This window comes from Mastomys coucha, chromosome X (genome assembly GCF_008632895.1).
Source record: "Mastomys coucha isolate ucsf_1 chromosome X, UCSF_Mcou_1, whole genome shotgun sequence".
NCBI lineage: Eukaryota > Metazoa > Chordata > Mammalia > Rodentia > Muridae > Mastomys > Mastomys coucha.
The window spans coordinates 108,140,993-108,150,169 of NC_045030.1; positions in this window are offsets into that span (position 1 = coordinate 108,140,993).

A 9,177-nucleotide genomic window follows, 5' to 3' on the forward strand; every position below is an offset into this window, starting at 1 on the left:
ACTGGGTTACACAGCATAGAGTGATTCCCCCAAGATTGGAAGGTATTGGTATCAGCTGTTCTAGAAGCTGGTCCACAATTACAATGCTTGTTGTGGTCGAGGAATGAAACCACAAAACTAGCACGATGTAATTTAGCAAAGGGGGATAAATGTTATTAAAGACCAGCTGCTTGGTGAAGGCATTATGCTGACTTATAGGGACAAATCAGATCTGATGATAGTGTAACTGAACAATGTCATGTTGCTGCTTTAAGAGCTTGGGATTTGGTTGAGGAATCTGAGAAAAAGTCTACCTCCTTTACTAAAATAATACAGGATTCTGGAGAAGCTTTTACAGAATTCTTATAGAGGTTGAGTTAAGCTGTGAATAGAGCCATATCAGACCCTGAAACCAGACAGTCATTGATAGAAATGCTTGCCTTTGAGAATGCAAACACCAAATGTAAGAGAGCAATCAGACCATTGAAAGCATGTGAAGCCCCTATAGAATGGATAAGGGAAACAATTGGTATTGGTTCTCAGGAGTATAATGCAAAGATCATAGGGCAAACTGTAGCTAGAAATATCAGAAATCAACATTCTTGGTGTTTTAATTGTGATCAATTTGATCATTTCCAAAGAAATTGTAAGGCTAAAATGTTCAGAGCTCAAAATAACAGACATTGACTCTAGAGAAGAGGTAATCATAACTAAGAACAAGCAGATTCTTTACTGTGAGTCACAAAGGCTTCAAGCTATTGCAGCCAGTGTGGAAAGGACAAAAATAATGGTCAAAGGACTGCTGGTCTAAGATGTACCTCATGGCTAGAGATGGCCCAGTAGTTTCTCGGATCCAATGCACTCTTCCAGTGTATGTCTGAAGACAGCTGCAATGTACTTATATAAATAAAAATAAATAAATAAATCTTTGGGGCTTGAGAGATGGCTCAGCAGTTAAGACCACTGACTGCTCTTCTGAAGGTCCTGAGTTCAAATCCCAACAACCACATGGTGACTCACAACCATCTGGAATGAGATCTGATGCCGTCTTCTGGTGTGTCTGAAAGTGGCAGAAGCAGCAAAACCATCGGGAAACAAGGGGCCTGTCTGTCAGCTCTAGGACCCAAAGCAAACAATACAAGCCATTTTCCTTTGGTCAGTCAAGAGGTACCAAGCAGGCTAGAAAATTAGATATTTCTGATCTTACCCATGCTACAGAAAGAAGTGCAGCTTTGGATTATACCCAAAAGTTGAATGTATGGTCACCTTCAGGGACAATGGGAATAATCTTGGGAAAAAGTAGATTAACTTCTCAATGATTTATTGTATATCCAGGTGTAGTAGATGGGGATAGCAAAGAAGAAATAAAAACCATGGCAAATGTGGAAAAGGAGATGCAAATTGAAGCAGGGGATAGAATTGCTCAATTGTGATTTTCTCACATCAAGGGCAATGCCGCTCCTTTTGAACAAACATGGGTTTTTGGGAGTACTGGAAAACGTGTTCTGACAAAAAATGTTCAATGGTCAGAGACCCAAATTAATGGTACAAATGAATGGTGTGGGCATAGAAGTGTTGGTAGATACAGGAGCTGATGATTTAAGTATACGTTTCCAAAAGTCTTGGAATCCAGATTGGCCACTTCAGAAAGTTTACACACAATTTATAGGAATTGGTAAATTATCACAAATAAGACAAGTGTACAATGGATTACAGGTGTGGGACCAGAAGGGCAAACAGGGAAGCTGAAACATTATGTGGCTAATATACCCATAAACTTATGGGGAAGGGATCTTTTACAAGAATTGTTTACTTAATTTAATATTCCTGAAATTACAGGGACAGCAAATGAGGAAATTAGGGGTGATATGGTAGATGCTCCTGGGGAAGGTGTTGATACAAGTGATAGAGAACAATCACATACCAACAGCCTTGCCCCTTAAATGGTTATCAAACCAACCTGTGTGGCAAGAGTGGTGCCCATAACAAAAGAAAAATTTCAAACATTTGAACAACTGCTGCAAGAACAGTTGGAGGCTCAGCATTTAGAAGAGTCTACCCACCCTTGGAATTCCCCTGCATTTATAGTAAAAAAGAAAAGTCAAGTAAATGGAGGATGATAACAGATTTAAAAACAGTTAAGCATGTGTTCTTGTTATAGGTTGGAGCATCTTTTGGGTATATGCCCAGAAGTGGCATATGTGGGTCTTCAGGTAGTACTATGTCCATTTTTCTGAGGAAACCACCAGACTGATTTCCAGAGGGGTTGTACCAGCTTCCAATCCCACCAGCAATGGAGGAGTGTTCCTCTTTCTCCACATCCTCATTAGCATCTGCTTTCACCTGAATTTTTGATCTTAGCCATTCTGACTGGTGTGAGGTGGAATCTCAGGGTTGTTTTGATTTGTATTTCCCTGATGACTAAGGATGTTGAACATTTCTTTAGGTGCTTCTCAGCCATTTGAGATTCCTCAGTTGATAATTATTTGTTTAGCTCTGTACTCCATTTTTAATGGGGTTATTTGGTTCTCTGGAGTCTAACTTCTTGGGTTCTTTGTATACATTGGATATTAGCCCTCTATCGAATGTAGGATTGGTAAAGATCTTTTCCCAATATGTTGGTTGCCGTTTTGTTCTATTGACAGTGTCCTATGCCTTACAAAGGCTTTGCAATTGTATGAGGTCCCATTTTTCTATTGTTGATCTTAGAGCATAAGCCATTAGTGTTCTGTTCAGGAACTTTCCCTCTGTATCCATGTGTTCAAGGACCTTCCCCACTTTCTCCTCTATTAGTTTCAGTGAATCTGGTTTTAATTGGAGGTCCTTGATCCATATGGCCTTGGGCTTTGTAAAAGGAGATAAAAATGCACTATGTTCATAGTAGCCTTAGTTATAATAGCCAGAAGCTGGAAAGAACCCAGATGTTCTTCAACAGATGAATGGATACAGAAAATGTGGTATGTTTACACAATGGAGTACTACACAGCTATTAAAAACAAAGACTTCATGAAATTCTTTGGCAAATGGATGGAACTACAAAATATCACCCTGAGTGAGGTAACCCAATCACAAAAGAACACACATGGTATGCACTCACTTATAAGTGGATATTAGCCCAAAATCTCAGAATACCCAAGATACAATTCACAGACCATATGAAGCTCAAGAAGGAAGACCAAAGTGTGGAAGCTTCAGTCCCTCTTAGAAGGGGGAACAAAATACTCACAGGAAGAAATACAGAGGCAAAGTGTGGAGCAGAGACTGAAGGAAAGACCACCCAGAGACTGCCCCACCTGGGTATCCATCCTATATGTGGACACCAAACCCAGATACTATTGCAGATGCCAAGAAGTGCTTGCTGACAGGAGCCTGATATAGCTGTCTCCTGAGAGGCTCTGCCAGAGCCTGACATATATAGAGGTGGATGCTCGAAGCCAACCATTATACTGAGCATGGGTTCCCTAATGGAGGAGTTAAAGGACTGAAGGAGCTAAAGGGGTTTGCAACCCCATAGGAAGAACAACAATATCACCTAACTAGACACCCCAGAGCTCTCAGGGATTAAACCACCAACCAAGGAGTACACATGGAGTGACCCATGGCTCCAGCCACATATATAGTAGAAGGTTGCCTTGTTGGACATCAATGGGAGGAGTGGCCCTTGGACCTGTAAAGGCTCAAGCGTTTAGGGGGAAGTAGGTAGGTGGGAGAGCACCCTCATAGAAGCAGGGGTAGGGGATGGGATAGGGGATTTCCAGAAGGGAAACCAGGAAAGGGGATAATATTTGAAATGTAAATAAATAAAATATTCAATAAAAAAATGAGAGCTGTTAACAAGACAATTCAGCCAAAGGGGCCTTTACAGCCTGGACTTCCTTTGCCTTCTTTGTTTCCAAATCATGTCTTACAAAAATAATTCACTTGAAAGATTGTTGCTAGGGTTTTTCAAAATAATCATTTTTCCCCCTTGGGACCCATGCAGATATTCTTCACCCCAACTCAGCAGGAAGCAATTTTACAAAGATCATCACCCTAATCCCATAAATTGGAGTGGATAGGTTTGGTCTTTTGATGTGTTATCATTGTTACAAATCAAGGATAGGAGGTTATTATTGGTTATGATCAGGTATTGATAAAAATTTAATGTTTCGTTTGAATTATTGTATATTAATAGAAATTTAAAGTTTTGTTTAATTGTATATTGATAGAAATTTAAGGTTCTGTTTAACTGTATAGTAATAGAAATTTAAGCTTTTGTTCGCATTATATATAGAGATAGAAATTTAAAATTGTTTTGAAGTATTGTATGTGATAGAAATTTAAGGTTGTTTTGTTAGATTATTTTACTATATTGTACTTATACCATTTATTGAAAATGTGGTGGTTCTTGCAATTATTTCTATTGTGTATAGATTGCTAATGACAGAAAAGGACAATTCTTAAACAAAAGGGGGGTATATGAAGTGGAAACTTCTAGTTCTTTGGAAAGTTAGTTATGCCAAGTGATGCTTTGCTGAGGCAGGCAGGTTAAAGAATGTCTTGCAAAAGCAAACAAGTGAAAGTGTTTTCCTGAAGCAGACACAGGTGAAAGGACTCTTGATGAAGGAATATAAATATAACCCCACAGACAGTGGGAGACAAGAACTGAGCTTTGGTTTGCTCTGTCTTGCTATTCTTCACTAAAGATAGGCATGTATTAGCTTGCCTTACATAGCATTGTTGAACTCAACTTGTGATAACTTAGACATTGAAAGAAACACACACCAAGAACTACTCTCAAGGTTCCTGCAGCAGATTACCACTTCAGCAGCCTTTCCTCAGGCCAGTTGGCAAGCCTGGCCATTTCTTTAGGATTGAACTACAACTGCCTGGTGTCTCCTTGCTGAAAGGACTGGGTTGTAGCTGCTGGTTACTGCCTGGTGTCTGGCTGCCTAGAGGACTGGTCTGCAGCTACAAAGTCGTATTTCGTGTTTGCTATGGGACTGAACTGTTGACCAAGAAAATCAAGCTTACCCCCGAAGAACTATTGATGAACAGGTCTACTTCCCCCTATTCTAGTCTAGTCTATTCTCCCCTTTTCTCTTCCACAATCTCTGCTGGGTGGTGGGCTACAGGAGAGGTTGAACTCTTATTAAAGGTAGATTGCAAAAATATTATGCATATAATTAATTCTTTGTGAATTTCACATCATTTACTTCAAGTCCATTTTTCCCCAACCTTTCATATCTGCCCTGTACCCTTGCAACTTCCTTACAAAAGAAACAAAAATAAAAATAAAAAACAACATAAATAAAAAATTGGGGAGGGGGCTGGAGAGATGGCTCAGTGGTTAAGAGCACTGATGGCACTTCCAGAGGCCTGAGTTCAAATCCCAGCAACCACATGGTGGCTCACAACCATCTGTAATGAGATCTGACACCCTCTACTTGTGTGTCTGAAGACAGCTGCAGTATTCTTACATATAATAAATAATAATTTTAAAAAATTTGCTGTCATATGTTATATTGTATTATACAGTTTACCCTTTGCCCATACATCTTTACTTGCAAATGTTCATTGCACCGAGTCATTGGTCTGGTTCAAGACCTCTGGCTTATGCTACACTAGCAATACTGGATCCTAACTGGGACTTTACTCATATTGGGTTGCCCTGTGTGATAGAAATACTGCAATTTTGGATCTGCAGGACCTGCCCCTTCATACCCTCCAGCAGTTCAAAGATGACATAGATGCTGGGGTGAGACAACTCAAAGCCCTGGACCTGGGTGATGGCTGAAGTGTTCATCCCACCAGCTCTCCCACTCTCGCAACACCAGGGGCAGATTTCTTATATTCTTATCCAGCCCAGACACGGGGTGGAGGTCAGGGGGAGACAACATGGACAGATAGATCTTCATAGTGCTGCAGCCAATGAGGTACTGGGAATTGTCCCACATGCACACCACCAGGGCCAGTTCTACTGTGCTGCCCAGGATAAGTGTGAGTGTGTATTCTTCTGAGTGCTGCCCAGCCAAGGGGCAGGGGCATCTATCCTGCATTCACAGCCTCAGGTCAGCTCTCCCATGCTGCCCAGGCAAGGGGCAGGGATGACTGAGTGCTACAACTGATGAGCAGTGGGTGGGACCAGCTCTCTGTAGCCCTTGGACATCAAGATGGACCCAGGAGCAAGCCTATACCAGCTATGTCCACATGGCCTTTGGTGGTAACATGAGCAATAGAGACCCTTGATGCTCCAGGAGGAAAGGGTCCCAAAGGCAGACAACAGAGTCAGAGACAACCCCTGCTCCCCCTGTTAGGAGGCTCCATGGTTGGGTGTTCAGTATTTTTGGGCCCCTCTGAACCCAGGTTAGTGGATTTTGTGGGTCTTTATGTGATGTCTGTCCTTGACCATTCTGGCTCCTACAAGCCTTCCTCCCCCTTTTCCACAAGATTCTCCAAGTTCCACTTAATGATTGGCTGTGGATCTCTGCCTCTATTCCCAACAATTGCCAGCTGAAGCCTTTCTGATAATGATTATGCTAGGCTCCTGTCTGCAAATATATCAGAATATCATTAATAGTGTCAGTGGTGGGCTCCTGATGGCATGGGACTCAAACTGGGCCACTCATTGCCTTGGCCATTCCTTCAATTTCTGCTCCAACTTTACTGCTGTACTATTTTGTAGACAGTAAAATTTCTGATGAGAAGGTTTTGTGGCTGGGTTGTTGTCCCAATCCCGTCCATTGGAAATTTTAACTGGTTACAGGAGATAAACAGTTCAGGCTCCATATCCCCTACTGCTACAAGCCTTAGCTAGGGTCACCTTCATAGATTCCTGGGAGTTTCCATTGCCATAGGTTTCTAGCTCATCCCAGAGATTTGCCACACCATTCCAGTAGTCTCTCCCAGTACTCTCTTCCTCAACCCTCTCCCCCACCTTGTTCTCAGCCCCACCCTTACCTCTTCTAATCCCTTCCCCTAGAATGTCTATTTTATTTCTCCTCAGTGAGATTCATTCATCCCCTCGAGTCTGCTTGTTACTTAGCTTCTTTGGGTCTGTGGATTGTGGCATACCTTGTTTATCTTTCTGGGTCTGGGTTACCTCACTCCGGGTGATCTTTTCTAGTACCATCCATTTGCCTGAAAATTTCATGATGTCTTCATTTTTAATATCTGAGTAGTATACCACTGTGTAAATGTACCACATTTTCTTTATTAATTCTTTGTTTAAGGGACATCTAGGTTGTTTCTAGTTTCTGGCTATTATAAATAACACTGATATTAATATAGTTGAGCAAGTGTCCTATGTGGTATGTCCTTGTGGTATAGTTGAGCAAGTGTCCTTTGGGTATATGCTCTGAAGTGGTATAGCTGGGTCTTAAGGTAAAAATAAAAAACATGAGTTCCAATTTTCTTTTTTTATTAAATTTGTTTATTTTTATTTTATTAATTTATTTTTGTTTTTTTTTTTTCGAGACAGGGTTTCTCTGTGTAGCCCTGGTTGTCCTGGAACTCACTCTGGCTGGCCTCGAACTCAGAAATCTGCCTGCCTCTGCCTCCCAAGTGTTGGGATTAAAGGCATGCACCACCACTGCCCGGTTTTAAATTTATTTTTTATCCACTTTACACCCCAATATCAGCCTCCCTCTCCTCCCAGTACGCCTCACACAGATCCTTCCCACATTCAAACCTCCCCTTCTTTATGAAGGGGAAGCCCTGTACTGCACCCCCTCACTGAGAAGCTGCCAAATCGATGTTTAAAGTGGCTATACAGGTTTGCACACCCACAGTAATAGGGGAGTGTTTCCTTTGCTTCACATCCTCGTCAGCATAAGCTATCATTTGTGGTTTTGATTTTAGTCATTCTGCAAGGTGCAAGATGGAATCTCAGAGTCCTGTTGATTTGCATTTCCCTGCTGGCTTAGGATGTTGAACATTTCTTTAAGTGCTTCTAGGCCATTACAGATTACTCTGATGAGAATTCTCTGTTTAGCTCCAGATTCCATTTTTTATTTGAACTATTTGGTTTGTTGATGTTTAGTTTCTTGAGTTCTTTATATATTTTGGATGTCACCATCTATCAGATGTGGGGTTAGAGAAGAATTTTCACATTCTATACATCACAGTTTTGTACTATTACTGTGTCCTTTGCCTAATAGAAGCTTTTCAGTTTCATGAGGTCTAATTTATTAATTGCTGTTCTTAGTGCCTGTGTGAATGGTGTTCTGTTCAGGAAATTGTCTCTTGTGCCAATACATACAAAGTTATTCCCCACTTTCTCTTCTATCAGGTTTAATGTATCTTGTTTTATGTTGAGGTCCTTGGTCCTTTTGGACTTGAATTTTGTGCAGGGTGATAGATATGGATCTATTTGCATTCTTCTACATGCAGACATCCAGTTAGACCAGCACCATTTGTTGAAGATGGTTTCTTTTTTCCATGGTCTAATTGTCCATAGCTGTGTGGCTTTATTTCTGGGTCTTCACTTCTATTCCATTGATCAACCTGTCTGTTTTTATGCCAATACCATGCAGTTTTATTACTAATTACTCTCTAGTACAGCTTGAAATCAGGGATGATGATACCTCCAGAAGTTCTTTAATTATAGAGGATTGTTATGGCTCTGTCAAGACAGATTCTTATCAGATAAACAGAATGATTCTTGTCAGAAAAAGAGAAACCTAAGCTCAGCATTCCTCAGAAATCAAATAATGTGCATTTCTGCTTGTCAATAATGCCATCCTTTTCTGTCTCAATGTCCACTGCCACAAGTAAAATGGATGTAGTTACAGACTAATCCAAATTGCCTCTATCAGCTTAAAGTCCCCCACCAAAATTAACTCTCACAAAAAGTGCAATTACTTTCCCACAGAGCTGATGACTTCTACTTGCATGAGGTTGACTTGAAGTCCCCTCCCACCTCCAGTAAACTCTTTGTAATGGCTATTTCTAGTTGTCAACTGGACTATATCTGGAATGAACTGCAACCCAGAATTGGAGGGTTCACCTGTGATCCAGATCTTAAGGCTGGAAGACACAAGTTTCTGACCTGGATTTTGGCATGGAGATCTTGAGGCACAGTGGCCATGAAAAGCTTAGTCCCAGGCAAGGTAGTTTGTGCCTTTAATCCCAAGAGATTGAGGCAAGAATATTTTTTTTATTTTTATTTTAGATATTTTCTTTATTTACATGCGAATTTCTCCATTCCCAGTTTCCCCT